Source organism: Oncorhynchus gorbuscha, linkage group LG01, assembly GCF_021184085.1.
Source record: "Oncorhynchus gorbuscha isolate QuinsamMale2020 ecotype Even-year linkage group LG01, OgorEven_v1.0, whole genome shotgun sequence".
In the NCBI taxonomy this organism is placed as follows: domain Eukaryota; kingdom Metazoa; phylum Chordata; class Actinopteri; order Salmoniformes; family Salmonidae; genus Oncorhynchus; species Oncorhynchus gorbuscha.
The window spans coordinates 120,041,527-120,058,579 of NC_060173.1; the positions used below are offsets into that span (position 1 = coordinate 120,041,527).

General features: G+C 38.5%; 1 protein-coding gene across 2 annotated transcripts in view; it reads left to right on the top strand.

Annotated features, from left to right (window-relative positions):
* Positions 1-14,754: 14,754 nt before the first annotated feature.
* LOC124036130 (collagen alpha-2(VI) chain-like) overlaps positions 14,755-17,053 on the top strand; it is a 44,657-nt gene continuing 42,358 nt past the window's right edge. The window contains exon 1 of one of the 2 annotated variants that reach the window (XM_046350338.1): positions 14,755-14,960. The gene's annotated coding sequence lies outside the window, so the exon portion shown is untranslated. The remainder of the gene's footprint in view (positions 14,961-17,053) is intronic. The other variant, XM_046350415.1, reaches the window with a different exon arrangement.

Genomic DNA, 17,053 nt, shown 5'->3' on the forward strand with positions numbered 1-17,053 from the left:
GCCAGCCTGTCTTCCGGGTTTCACCCCCAGTCTATCGGCCAGTCGGAACGAGCCACTCAGGACCTGGAGACGACTCTTCGCTGCCTCGTCTCCACCAGCAACCTGGATCCAGCAACTCCTGTGGGTGGAATATGCCCGCAACACCCTCACCTGCTCAGCCACTCTCCCCTTTCGAGTATTCGATGGGTTATCAGCCCCCGCTCTTCACTGACGAAGAGGTCAGCATAACCTCGGCCCAGATGTTCATCCGCCGCTGTCGCCGTACCTGGAAAAGAGCCCGGTCTGCTCTTCTCAACACCACCTCCAGGTATCAATGACAGGTGGACCACCACCGGACCCCAGCTCCCCGTTACCGTCTTGTGCAGAGGGTATGGCTGTCCACTCGGGATCTGCCCCTCCTGGTGGAGTCCTGCAAATTTTCCCCCCGTTTTATCGGCGCTTTCCCCATCTCTGAGGTCCTTAGCCCTTCTGCTGTGTGTCTTCTGTTGCTCCCTCCGTATACATCCCACTTTTCATGTAGTTTCAAGGATTAACCTCTGTCTACTCTTTCCAATGCCGTTACCACGGTCAACCAGGTATGTGCCCAGGTAGGGGGGGTACTGTCACACTCTGATCTCTTTCACCTGTCTTGTGCTTGTCTTTACCCCCTCCAGGTGTTGCCCATTTTCCCCCATTATCTCCTGTGTATTTATACCTGTGTTTTCTGTCTGTCTGTTGCCAGTTCGACTTGTCTCGTCAAACCTACCAGTGTGTTTTTCCGAACTCCTGTTATCATTAGTCCCTTTTTATCATGTTCTCCCGGTTTTGACTATTCTGCCTGCCCTGACCCGGAGGCTGCCTGCCGTTCTGTACCTTACGGACTCTGCCCTGGATTACCGACCTCTGCCTGCCCTGACCCTGAGCCTGCCTGCCGTTCTGTACCTTACCAACTCTGCCCTAGATTACCGACCTCTGCCTGACCCTGAGCCTGTCTGCCGTTCTGTACTTTACGGACTCTGCCCTGGATTACCGACCTCTGCCTGCCCTGACCCTGAGCCTGCCTGCCGTTCTGTACCTTACGAACTCTGCCCTAGATTACCGACCTCTGCCTGCCCTGACCCTGAGCCTGTCTGCCGTTCTGTACTTTACGGACTCTGCCCTAGATTACCGACCTCTGCTTTGACCTGTCGTTTGCCTGCCCCCTGTTTTGTAAATACACTTCTGTGATTTGAACTGTGTGCATCTTGGTCTTATCCTGAGTTGTGATAGATTTAGACCTGGGACAACAGGTGAGTTAATGATCAGGTAGAACAGAAAACCAGCAGACCTCGTAGGGTTTGAATACTCCTGATGTAGAGGACAGGTGTTGACTATACAGTACAGTCTACAGTACAGTACAGTCTACAGTACAGTCTACAGAGCCAACATTGACACAATCAATTTACTAAACAGTCTCCATATATATTATTAGTATTTTTGAGGTCATCTGAGGTCATCTGATGCCGCACTACATCGCTCTCCTTCTTGGTCAAATAGCCCTTTCACAGCCTGGAGGTGTGTTTTGGGTCATTGTCCTGTTGAAAAACAAATGATAGTCCCACTAAGTGCAAACCAGATAGGATGGCGTATCGCTGCAGAACACTGAGGTAGCCATGCTGGTTAAGTGTGCCTTGAATTCTAAATAAATCACTGACAGTTTCACCAGCAAAAGCTCCCCCACACCATCACACCTCCTCCGCCATGCTTCATGGTGGGAACCACACATTCGGAGATCATCGGCTCACCTGCTCTGTGTCTCACGAAGACACGGCGGTTGGAACCAAAAATCTCACATTTGGACTCATCAGACCAAAGGGCAGATTTCCACCTGTCTAACGTCCATTGCTCAAGTTTCTTGGCCCAAGCAAGACTCTTCTTCTTATTGGTGTCCTTTAGTACTGGTTTGGCTACTTTCTTTGCAGCAATTCGACCATGAAGGCCTGATTCACGCAGTCTCCTCAACAGATGATGTTGACATGTCTGTTACTTGAACTCTGTAAAGCTATTTATTTGGGCTGTAATCTTATTCTCTGCGGCAGAGGTAACTCTGGGTCTTCCTTTCCTGTGGCGGACCTCATGAGAGCCAGGTAACTCTAATGAACTGATCCTCTGCAGCAGAGGTAACTCTGGGTCTTCCTGTCCTGTGGCGGACCTCATGAGAGCCAGGTAACTCTAAAGAACTGATCCTCTGCAGCAGAGGTAACTCTGGGTCTTCCTTTCCTGTGGTGGTCCTCATGAGAGCCAAGTAACTCTAATGAACTGATTCTCTGCAGCAGAGGTAACTCTGGGTCTTCCTTTCCTGTGGTGGTCCTCATGAGAGCCAGGTAACTCTAATGAACTGATTCTCTGCAGCAGAAGTAACTCTGGGTCTTCCTTTCCTGTGGTGGTCCTCATGAGAGCCAGTTAACTCTAATGAAATGATCCTCTGCAGCAGAGGTAACTCTGGTTCTTCCTTTCCTGTGGCAGACCTCATGAGAGCCAGTTAACTCTAATGAACGTATCCTCTGCGGCAGAGGTAACTCTGGGTCTTCCTTTCCTGTGGCGGACCTCATGAGAACCAGTTAACTCTAATGAACTGATCCTCTGCAGCAGAGGTAACTCTGGGTCTTCCTTTCCTGTGGCGGACCTCATGAGAGCCAGGTAACTCTAATGAACTGATCCTCTGCAGCAGAGGTAACTCTGGGTCTTCCTTTCCTGTGGCGGACCTCATGAGAGCCAGGTAACTCTAATGAACTGATCCTCTGCAGCAGAGGTAACTCTGGGTCTTCCTTTCCTGTGGCGGACCTCATGAGAGCCAGTTTCATCATAGCGCTTGATGGTTTTTACGACTGCACTTCAAGAACCTTCAAAGTTCTTGAAATTTTCCAGATTGACTGACCTTCAGGTCTTAAAGTAATGATGGACTGTCGTTTCTCTTTGCTTATTTAAGCTGTTCGTGCCATAATATGGACTTGGTCTTTTACCAAATAGAGCTATATTTTGTATACCACCTTGTCACAACACAATTGGTTCAAATGTATTAAGAAGGAAAGAAATTCCACAAATGAACTTTTAACAAGGCACACCTGTAAATTGAAATACATTCCAGGTGATTACCTCATCTAGCTGGTTGAGAGAATGCCAAGAGTGAGCAAAGATGTCATCAAGGCAAAGGGTGGCTACTTTGAAGAATCTCAAGCGTAACATATATTTAGATTTGTTTTCCATTTTTTGCTTACAACATGATTCCATGTGTGTTATTTAATAGTTTTGACAACTTCACTATTATTCTACAACATAAAAAATGTAGAAATAAAGAAAAACCCTTGAATGAGTAGGTGTGTCCAAACTTTGGACTGGTACTGTACATCAAAACATTTTTTTCTAAAAGTAGTTCACTGGGCCTTTACTAGTCCTGTATTAACAGAACTTTACTAGTCCTGTATTAGTGGACAGATATAGGCGTCTATAGCAGTCCGTTTTTAAGCACCTACCCCAGATTACTTCATGCGGCTATGGTAGTAGGAACAGTAAGGACAGATACTCTTCAAGACACTCTGACCTCCTAAATGGCACCCTATGGGCCCTGGTCAAAAGTAATGCACTACAAAGGTGTGCCATTTGGGACAGGAGTGGAGTCTCTCTCACTGCTACCATGTAAGGTTAAAACCAGACATTTGGGACAGGAATGGAGTATCTCTCACTGCCTCCACCTAAGGGTAAAACCAGACATTTGGGACAGGAATGGAGTCTCTCTCACTGCCACCATGTAAGGTTAAAACCAGACATTTGGGACAGGAGTGGAGTCTCTCTCACTGCCACCATGTAAGGTTAAAACCAGACATTTGGGACAGGAATGGAGTCTCTCTCACTGCCACCATGTAAGGTTAAAACCAGACATTTGGGACAGGAATGGAGTCTCTCTCACTGCCACCATGTAAGGTTAAAACCAGACATTTGGGACAGGAGTGGAGTCTCTCTCACTGCCTCCACCTAAGGGTAAAACCAGACATTTGGGACAGGAGTGGAGTCTCTCTCACTGCCTCCCCCTAAGGGTAAAACCAGAGAGCTGTGAGGCTGAACTTCCACAGAATCCTGCTAAGTTTATACCAACCAACCCGGTTCACCAACTACTTATCAGACAGAGTTCAGTGTGTCAAATCGGAGAGCCTGTTGTCCGGACCTCTGTCAGTCTCTATGGGGGTGCCAAAGGGTTAAATTCTCAGGCCGACTCTTTTCTCTGTATATGTCAATGATGTGGCTCTTGCTGCTGGTGAGTCTCTGATCCACCTCTACGCAGACGACACCATTCTGTATACTTCTGGCCATTCTTTGGACACTGTGCTAACAAACCTCCAGACGAGCTTCAATGCCATACAACACGCCTTCCGTGGCCTCCAACTGCTCTTAAATGCTAGTAAAACTAAGTGCATGCTCTTTAACCGATTGCTGCCCGCACCCTCCCACCCACAACTGCAAATACCTAGGTGTCTGGTTAGACCTATTTCGCAACAAAGCCTTCTTCAAACATTCTGTCAAACATACCATCGTCAAACTGACTATCCTACCGATCCTTGATTCTGCGATGTCATTTACAAAATAGCGCCCAACACTCTACTCAGCAAACTGGATGCAGTCTATCACAGTGCCATCCGTTTTTGTCACCAAAGCCCCATATTCGGCTGGCCCTCGCTACAGATTCGTTGCCAAACCCACTGGCTCCAGGTCATCTATAAGTCTTTGCTAGGTAAAGCTCTGCCTTATCTCAGCTCACTGGTCACCATAACACCCACCCATAGCACACGCTCCAGCAGGTATATTTCACTGGTCATCCCAAAGCCAACACCTCCTGGGAATCATACTTAGGTAGCCTTTTTCCCTGTTGTGATTGTTGGTAGTTGTCTTTGTTAGGGGCACTATAGCCCTTGTTTGTTGCTTCACAGTCGTTTTCTTGTTTTGTTGGTGACATCTAAATAAAAAGGGAAAATGTACCACGCTGCACCTTGGTCTCATTCCGACGACGGCCGTAACAACTACCTACCTCATCCCCATATTGTTTTTATTTACTTTGTTGCTCATTTGCACCCCAGTATCTCTACTTACACATCATCTCCTGCACATCTATCACTCCAGTGTTAATGCAATATTGTAATTACTTTGCCTCTATGGCCTATTTATTGCCTTACCTCCCTACTCTTCTACATTTGCACACATTGGACATAGATCTTTCTATTTTTCTATTCTATTGTATTACTGATTGTATGTTTGTTTATCCCATGTGTAACTCTGTTTTGTTGTTTAGGTTGCACTACTTTGCTTTATCTTGGCCAGGTCTCAATTGTAAATGAGAGCTTGTTCTCAACTGGCCTACTTGGTCAAATGAAGGGTTAGGGTTATATATATAAATACCTGTTTAAATAAAGGGTTATATATATAAATACCTGGTTAAATAAAGGGTTAGGGTTATATATATATAAATACCTGGTTAAATAAAGGGTTAGGGTTATATATATAAATACCTGGTTAAATAAAGGGTTATATATATAAATACCTGGTTAAATAAAGGGTTAGGGTTATATATATAAATACCTGTTTAAATAAAGGGTTATATATATAAATACCTAGTTAAATAAAGGGTTAGGGTTATATATATAAATACCTGGTTAAATAAAGGGTTAGGGTTATATATATAAATACCTGGTTAAATAAAGGGTTATATATATAAATACCTGGTTAAATAAAGGGTTATATATATAAATACCTGGTTAAATGAAGGGTTAGGGTTATATATATAAATACCTGGTTAAATAAAGGGTTAGGGTTATATATATAAATACCTGGTTAAATAAAGGGTTATATATATAAATACCTGGTTAAATAAAGGGTTAGGGTTATATATATAAATACCTGGTTAAATAAAGGGTTAGGGTTATATATATAAATACCTGGTTAAATAAAGGGTTATATATATAAATACCTGGTTAAATAAAGGGTTATAGATATATAAATACCTGGTTAAATAAAGGGTTATATATATAAATACCTGGTTAAATAAAGGGTTAGGGTTATATATATAAATACCTGGTTAAATAAAGGGTTAGGGTTATATATATAAATACCTGGTTAAATAAAGGGTTATAGATATATAAATACCTGGTTAAATAAAGGGTTATATATATAAATACCTGGTTAAATAAAGGGTTAGGGTTATATATATAAATACCTGGTTAAATAAAGGGTTAGGGTTATATATATAAATACCTGGTTAAATGAAGGGTTATATATATAAATACCTGGTTAAATAAAGGGTTAGGGTTATATATATAAATACCTGGTTAAATGAAGGGTTATATATATAAATACCTGGTTAAATAAAGGGTTAGGGTTTATATATATAAATACCTGGTTAAATGAAGGGTTGGTTATATATATAAATACCTGGTTAAATAAAGGGTTATATATATAAATACCTGGTTAAATAAAGGGTTATAGATATATAAATACCTGGTTAAATAAAGGGTTATATATATATAAATACCTGGTTAAATAAAGGGTTAGGGTTATATATATAAATACCTGGTTAAATAAAGGGTTATATATATAAATACCTGGTTAAATAAAAGGGTTATTTATATATATAAATACCTGGATAAATAAAGGGTTAGGGTTATATATATAAATACCTGGTTAAATAAAGGGTTATATATATAAATACCTGGTTAAATAAAGGGTTAGGGTTATTTATATATATAAATACCTGGATAAATAAAGGGTTAGGGTTATATATATAAATACCTGTTTAAATAAAGGGTTATATATATAAATACCTGGTTAAATAAAGGGTTAGGGTTATATATATAAATACCTGGTTAAATAAAGGGTTAGGGTTATATATATAAATACCTGGTTAAATGAAGGGTTATATATATAAATACCTGTTTAAATAAAGGGTTATATATATAAATACCTGGATAAATAAAGGGTTAGGGTTATATATATAAATACCTGGTTAAATAAAGGGTTAGGGTTATATATATAAATACCTGGTTAAATAAAGGGTTAAAGGGTTAGGGTTATATATATAAATACCTGGTTAAATAAAGGGTTAGGGTTATATATATAAATACCTGGTTAAATGAAGGGTTATATATATAAATACCTGGTTAAATAAAGGGTTATATATATAAATACCTGGATAAATAAAGGGTTAGGGTTATATATATAAATACCTGGTTAAATAAAGGGTTAGGGTTATATATATAAATACCTGGTTAAATGAAGGGTTATATATATAAATACCTGGTTAAATAAAGGGTTAGGGTTATATATATAAATACCTGGTTAAATGAAGGGTTATATATATAAATACCTGGTTAAATAAAGGGTTAGGGTTATATATATAAATACCTGGTTAAATGAAGGGTTATATATATAAATACCTGGTTAAATAAAGGGTTAGGGTTATATATATATAAATACCTGGTTAAATGAAGGGTTAGGGTTATATATATAAATACCTGGTTAAATAAAGGGTTATATATATAAATACCTGGTTAAATAAAGGGTTATAGATATATAAATACCTGGTTAAATAAAGGGTTATATATATATAAATACCTGGTTAAATAAAGGGTTAGGGTTATATATATAAATACCTGGTTAAATAAAGGGTTATATATATAAATACCTGGTTAAATAAAGGGTTAGGGTTATTTATATATATAAATACCTGGATAAATAAAGGGTTAGGGTTATATATATAAATACCTGGTTAAATAAAGGGTTATATATATAAATACCTGGTTAAATAAAGGGTTAGGGTTATTTATATATATAAATACCTGGATAAATAAAGGGTTAGGGTTATATATATAAATACCTGTTTAAATAAAGGGTTATATTTATAAATACCTGGTTAAATGAAGGGTTAAATGTATAATTACCTGGTTAAATAAAGGGTTATATGTATAAATATCTGGTTAAATAAAGGGTTATATATATAAATACCTGGTTAAATAAAGGGTTATAGATATATAAATACCTGGTTAAATAAAGGGTTATATATATATAAATACCTGGTTAAATAAAGGGTTATATATATAAATACCTGGTTAAATAAAGGGTTAGGGTTATATATATAAATACCTGGTTAAATAAAGGGTTAGGGTTATATATATAAATACCTGGTTAAATAAAGGGTTAGGGTTATATATATAAATACCTGGTTAAATAAAGGGTTAGGGTTATATATATAAATACCTGGTTAAATGAAGGGTTATATATATATATAAATACCTGGTTAAATAAAGGGTTAGGGTTATATATATAAATACCTGGTTAAATAAAGGGTTATATGTATAAATACCTGGTTAAATAAAGGGTTATATATATAAATACCTGGTTAAATAAAGGGTTAGGGTTATATATATAAATACCTGGTTAAATAAAGGGTTATATATATAAATACCTGGTTAAATAAAGGGTTAGGGTTATATATATAAATACCTGGTTAAATGAAGGGTTATATATATAAATACCTGGTTAAATGAAGGGTTAGGGTTATATATATAAATACCTGGTTAAATGAAGGGTTAGGGTTATATATATAAATACCTGGTTAAATGAAGGGTTAGGGTTATATATATATAAATACCTGGTTAAATAAAGGGTTAGGGTTATATATATAAATACCTGGTTAAATAAAGGGTTAGGGTTATATATATAAATACCTGGTTAAATAAAGGGTTAGGGTTATATATATAAATATCTGGTTAAATAAAGGGTTATATATATAAATACCTGGTTAAATAAAGGGTTATATGTATAAATACCTGGTTAAATAAAGGGTTAGGGTTATATATATAAATACCTGGTTAAATAAAGGGTTAGGGTTATATATATATAAATACCTGGTTAAATGAAGGGTTAGGGTTATATATATAAATACCTGGTTAAATAAAGGGTTAGGGTTATATATATAAATACCTGGTTAAATAAAGGGTTAGGGTTATATATATAAATACCTGGTTAAATAAAGGTTTAGGGTTATATATATAATATATAAATACCTGGTTAAATAAAGGGTTATATATATAAATACCTGGTTAAATGAAGGGTTATAGATATATAAATACCTGGTTAAATGAAGGGTTATATATATAAATACCTGGTTAAATGAAGGTGAAATAAATAAAACATGTCAAAAGTATCCTAAAACGGACTGTAATTGTGTTACTCCCAAGTGGTACCTTATTCCCTAGGTAGCGCGCTACTTTTGACCAGGGCGCTGGGAATAGGGTGCCATTTGGAAAACATACTAGGTGTTTACTCGCACCAGCTGCTCCTCTTGATGAGAGAGAGAGAGAGAGAGGAGAGAGAGAGAGAGAGAGAGAGAGAGAGAGAGAGAGAGAGAGAGAGAGAGAGAGAGAGAGAGAGAGAGAGAGAGAGAGAGAGAGAGAGAGACATATAAACTAAATAAATGTCCTCTCACTGTCAACTGTGTTTATTTTCAGCAAACTGAACATGTGTAGATATTTGTATAACAAGATTCAACAACTGAGACATAAACTGAACAAGTTCCACAGACATGTGACTAACAGAAATTGAATAATGAGTCTCTGAACAAATGTGGGGTCAAAATCAAAAGTAACAGTCAGTCTGCATTAAGTACTGCAGTGCATCTCCTCCTCATGGATTGCACCAGATTTGCCAGTTTTTGCTGTGAGATGTTACCACACTCTTCCACCAAGGCACCTGCAAGTTCCCAGACATTTCTGGGGGGAATGGCACTAGACTTCACCCTCCGATCCAACAGGTCCCAGACGTGCTCAATGGGATTGAGATCCCGGCTCGTCATTGGCCATGGCAGAACACTGACATTCCTGTCCTGCAGGAAATCCCGCACAGAATAAGCAGTATGGCTGGAGGCATTGTCATGCTGGAGGGTCATGTCAGGATGAGCCTGCAGGAAGTGTACCACATGAGGGAGGAGGATGTCGTCCCTGTAACGCACAGCGCTGAGATTGCCTGCAATGACAACAAGCTCAGTCCGATGATGTCTGTAGCATACCTCTGTGACTGACAGGATGTTGATATGAAGCTGTGTCTGTAGCATACCTCTGTGACTGACAAGATGTTGATATGAAGCTGTGTCTGTAGCATACCTCTGTGACAGGATGTTGTTATGAAGCTGTGTCTGTAGCATACCTCTGTGACTGACAGGATGTTGATATGAAGCTGTGTCTGTAGCAAACCTCTGTGACAGGATACTGCAGTGTTGTTGACATCAGGGAAAACCAAAGGGAGAAATAGCAGAGTGGCTGTTGATGTTGAGAATAAGCCAAAGACAACACTCAGTTAGCTTCTCTTCAAAGCAGAGCAAGACAGCAATTCCAAAGTGTATTGTGTTTGGGTGAAGTTTACACAAATCAGACACTTCTTTTACATCAATATCCACAGACTATCTCTTCTCTGTAACCCTGATATACATCTCTCTGTCCATCTCACTTCTCACGCTGGATATTACATAGGGGGATATTACATAGGGGATATTACATAGGGATTATTACATAGGGGATATTACATAGTGGATATTACATAGGGATTATTAGATAGGGATTATTACATAGGGGATTATTACATAGGGATTATTACATAGGGATTATTACATAGGGGGGATTATTACATAGGGATTATTACATAGGGATTATTACATAGGGGATATTACATAGGGGATATTACATAGGGGATATTACATAGGGATTATTACATAGGGGATTATTACATAGGGGATATTACATAGGGATTATTACATAGGGATTATTACATAGGGGATATTACATAGGGGATATTACATAGGGATTATTAGATAGGGATTATTACATAGGGGATTATTACATAGGGATTATTACATAGGGATTATTACATAGGGATTATTACATAGGGGATATTACATAGGGATTATTACATAGGGATTATTACATAGGGGATATTACATAGGGATTATTACATAGGGATTATTACATAGGGGATATTACATAGGGGATATTACATAGGGGATATTAAATAGGGGATATTAAATAGGGGATATTACATATGGGGATATTACATAGGGGATATTACATAGGGATTATTACATAGGGATTATTACATAGGGGATATTACATAGGGATTATTACATAGGGGATATTACATAGGAGATATTACATAGGATATATTACATAGGAGATATTACATAGGGGATATTACATAGGAGATATTACATAGGGGATATTACATAGGAGATATTACATAGGAGATATTACATAGGGGATATTACATAGGATATATTATATAGGGGATATTACATAGGATATATTATATAGGAGATATTACATAGGGGATATTACATAGGATATATTATATAGGGGATATTACATAGGGGATATTACATAGGGGATATTACATAGGGGATATTACATAGGGGATATTACATAGGATATATTAAATAGGGGATATTACATAGGGGATATTACATAGGAGATATTACATAGGAGATATTACATAGGGGATATTACATAGGAGATATTATATAGGGGATATTACATAGGGGATATTACATAGGGGATATTACATAGGGGATATTACATAGGGGATATTACATAGGAGATATTACATAGGAGATATTACATAGGAGATATTACATAGGAGATATTACATAGGGGATATTACATAGGGATTATTACATAGGGGATATTACATAGGGATTATTACATAGGGGATATTACACATGATATATTACATAGGGATTGTTACATAGGGATTGTTACATAGGGGATATTACATAGGGGATATTACATAGGGGATATTACATAGGGGATATTACATAGGGATTGTTACATAGGGGATATTACATAGGGGATATTACATAGGGGATATTACATAGGGGATATTACATAGGGATTGATATTACATAGGGGATATTACATAGGGGGATATTACATAGGGGATATTACATAGGGGATATTACATAGGGATTATTACATAGGGGATATTACATAGGGATTATTACATAGGGGATATTACATAGGGGATATTACATAGGGGATATTACATAGGGGATATTACATAGGAGATATTACATAGGAGATATTACATAGGGGATATTACATAGGATATATTATATAGGGGATATTACATAGGATATATTATATAGGAGATATTACATAGGGGATATTACATAGGAGATATTATATAGGGGATATTACATAGGGGATATTACATAGGGGATATTACATAGGATATATTAAATAGGGGATATTACATAGGGGATATTACATAGGGGATATTACATAGGGGATATTACATAGGAGATATTACATAGGAGATATTACATAGGGGATATTACATAGGAGATATTACATAGGAGATATTACATAGGGGATATTACATAGGGATTATTACATAGGGGATATTACATAGGGATTATTACATAGGGGATATTACATAGGGGATATTACATAGGGATTATTACATAGGGATTATTACATAGGGGATATTACATAGGAGATATTACATAGGATATATTACATAGGAGATATTACATAGGAGATATTACATAGGGGATATTACATAGGAGATATTACATAGGGGATATTACATTTACATTTATATTTAGGTCATTTAGCAGACGCTCTTATCCAGAGCGATACATAGGGGATATTACATAGGAGATATTACATAGGGGATATTACATAGGAGATATTACATAGGAGATATTACATAGGGGATATTACATAGGATATATTATATAGGGGATATTACATAGGATATATTATATAGGAGATATTACATAGGGGATATTACATAGGGGATATTACATAGGGGATATTACATAGGATATATTACATAGGGGATATTATATAGGGGATATTACATAGGGGATATTACATAGGGGATATTACATAGGGATTATTACATAGGGGATATTACATAGGGATTATTACATAGGGGATATTACATAGGAGATATTACATAGGGGATATTACATAGGATATATTACATAGGGATTATTATATAGGGATTATTACATAGGGGATATTACATAGGGGATATTACATAAGGGATATTACATAGGGGATATTACATAAGGGATATTACATAGGGGATATTACATAGGGATTATTACATAGGAGATATTACATAGGGGATATTACATAGGAGATATTACATAGGGGATATTACATAGGAGATGTAATTCACACTGCTATGCTTTATTTTGGCCAGGTCGCAGTTGCAAATGAGAACTTGTTCTCAACTAGCCTACCTGGTTAAATAAAGGTGAAATAAAAAAAATAAAAAATAAAAATAAATAAAAAATAATGACACATATATTTAGACCTGTTGTGACCAATGATGTTGTGATATGTAACAGTTAAGCTTCCGTCCCTCTCCTCGCACCAACCCGGGCGCGAGCCAGGGACCCTCTGCACATATCAAAAACTGCCTCCCCACGAAGTGTCATTACCCATCGCTCCACAAAAGCCGCGGCCCTTGCAGAGCAAGGGGAACATCTACTTTAAGGTCTCAGAGCGAGTGACGTCACCGATTGAAACGCTATTAGCGCGCACCACCGCTAACTAGCTAGCCATTTCACATCGGTGACACATATTAACCCTAGATTACTGTTGCTAAGTGTTGGCCAGTGAGAGGCTTTAAGCCACTCCACAGTAGGAATGAATGGAATTCTACAGTCACGTCCTGACCTTAGTTCCTTTTCTATGTCTCTGTTTTAGTTTGGTCAGGGCGTGAGTTGTGGTGGGCATTCTATATTTTGTGTTCTGTTTTTTTTATTTCTATGTGTATGGCCTGGTATGGTTCCCAATCAGAGGCAGCTGTCTGTCATTGTCTCTGATTGAGAGCCATACTTAGGCAGCCTGTTTTCCCACTATGGGTTGTTGTGGGTAGTTATTTTCTGTATAGTGTTTTTGTTGCCCTGCCCATGAGTACAGCACAGACTTCAGCATCTCTATACTCCTAGCCCTGCCCATGAGTACAGTACAGACTTCAGTATCTCTCTGCTCCTAGCCCTGCCCATGAGTACAGTACAGACTTCAGTATCTCTCTGCTCCTAGCCCTGCCCATGAGTACAGTACAGACTTCAGCATCTCTATACTCCTAGCCCTGCCCATGAGTACAGTACAGACTTCAGCATCTCTATACTCCTAGCCCTGCCCATGAGTACAGTACAGACTTCAGCATCTCTATACTCCTAGCCCTGCCCATGAGTACAGTACAGACTTCAGCATCTCTATACTCCTAGCCCTGCCCATGAGTACATCACAGACTTCAGCATCTCTATGCTCCTAGCCCTGCCCATGAGTACATCACAGACTTCAGCATCTCTATGCTCCTAGCCCACAGACTTCAGCATCTCTATACTCCTAGCCCTGCCCATGAGTACAGCACAGACTTCAGCATCTCTCTGCTCCTAGCCCTGCCCATGAGTACAGCACAGACTTCAGCATCTCTATGCTCCTAGCCCTGCCCATGAGTACAGTACAGACTTCAGCATCTCTCTGCTCCTAGCCCTGCCCATGAGTACAGTACAGACTTCAGCATCTCTATGCTCCTAGCCCACAGACTTCAGCATCTCTATGCTCCTAGCCCTGCCCATGAGTACAGTACAGACTTCAGCATCTCTCTGCTCCTAGCCATGCCCATGAGTACATCACAGACTTCAGCACAGCCCAGTTCATGATCTCATCTCAGCTATTTTAATCTCATCCTCTGCCTCCTAGACTGTTGTCCACAGCCCAGACCCGTCAGAATACCCAGATGGAAGATATCTGACCCCAGATTGACACCCATATAAGCTGTGTGTGTTTGCAGATACAGTAGGATTCTTTGGTGCTAGGTTGTCCTCTGGTTCTTCTTAGGTGGAATTCGAGGTAAATCCACTTTTGGGTCTTTGACGATTATTTGGAGTGAGTACATTTGAACGTTTTTATGGATTTTCATGATCAAGTTTTGTGAATTGTGTCGAAGGCTCTTAATGTTTGTTACCGTTGCTGCTGTCACATTCAGAAAGTCCAATGTGGCTGTGTTTACGGAAAGTACTGTATGTTGATTTAAACTTAACATTGAGGCATGTATGCACGCATGGCTATGAGTCAGGTAGGGTAAAAGCATCTAGCATAAATAACATGTTGTGGACGATCACTTTGATGTAGAGCACATTCAATTAATTGAGTAACTACAGTCATACATTGGCATGCACTTAGAAGATGTAGGCTCACTTATTGGTCATACAACTTAAAGTTGATTTCCCAGGCATGCTGAATTAATTGATTAATCAACAATAATGTGACACTAGAGTGACTGAGTAACTAACCTAGTTCTCAGGGTAATGTACATCTCAGTTAGGGTGCTGTCTTTAAAACAGATGCTACTGCAGATTCTACAGTATTGAATGTTTGTTCTTAGGCTACACAACACGTCTCTAACTATGTCATAACAAGTGTACAGTTGTAAAGATGCCATGTTTAATGTACAGAATAGTTTGCTTTGACAGTGGTTATCTGTTTGGAGAAATGTCCTTTCCTCATAGCTGTGTCCCAAATGACACCCTACTTCCTATATAATGCACTACTTTTGATGAGATGGTATACTACTAGTGTACAGTGTACACTGAGTCTAAAACATGTACAGTATACAAATGCATCATTGGTCTAAACTGGAGGGATCTATTTATACATTCCAAATGGCACCCTGTTCCATAGAGCCCTGGTCTAAAGTAGTGCACTGTATAGGGAATGGGTTTGGGACAAAGCCATAGTGCTCTCCTGTTTAGACTCCGGGTGTTAGTTCTCTGGAGAGAACAGAGGGCTGATGTAAATAACATCCCGTCATCTCGGTAACACTTTATTTGGATAGTCCCAAATAGATGTTTTTTTCGATTTTTTTTATATATATATATATATATATATATATATATATATATATATATATATATATATACTGTATATATATTACCTTTACTTAACTAGGAAAGTTAGTTAAGAACAAATTCTTATTTACAATGACGGCCTACCCCAACCAAACCTGGGATGATACTGGGCCAATTGTGTGCCGCCCTATGGGACTCCCAATCCCGGCCGGTTGTGATACAGCCTGGATTCGAACCAGGGTGTCTATAGGGGAGTCCATAGATTCCAACATTTCAACTAATTATCCACTAACCCCAATCTTAACCTGTATCTTAACCCTAACCTTCCACCTAACCTTATTCCTAATCTTAACCCTTATCTAAACCCTACCCTAGCCCTAACCTTAACCCTTATCTAAACCCTACCCTAGCCCTAATCTTAACCCTTATCTAAACCCTACCCTAGCCCTAATCTTAACCCTTATCTAAACCCTACCCTAGCCCTAATCTTAACCCTTATCTAAACCCTACCCTAGCCCTAATCTTAACCCTTATCTAAACCCTACCCTAGCCCTAATCTTAACCCTTATCTAAACCCTACCCTAGCCCTAATCTTAACCCTTATCTAAACCCTACCCTAGCCCTAATCTTAACCCTTATCTAAACCCTACCCTAGCCCTAATCTTAACCCTTATCTAAACCCTACCCTAGCCCTAATCTTAACCCTTATCTAAACCCTACCCTAGCCCTAATCTTAACCCTTATCTAAACCCTACCCTAGCCCTAATCTTAACCCTTATCTAAACCCTACCCTAGCCCTAATCTTAACCCTTATCTAAACCCTACCCTAGCCCTAATCTTAACCCTTATCTAAACCCTACCCTAGCCCTAATCTTAACCCTTATCTAAACCCTACCCTAGCCCTAATCTTAACCCTTATCTAAACCCTACCCTAGCCCTAATCTTAACCCTTATCTAAACCCTACCCTAGCCCTAATCTTAACCCTTATCTAAACCCTACCCTAGCCCTAATCTTAACCCTTATCTAAACCCTACCCTAGCCCTAATCTTAACCCTTATCTAAACCCTACCCTAGCCCTAATCTTAACCCTTATCTAAACCCTACCCTAGCCCTAATCTTAACCCTTATCT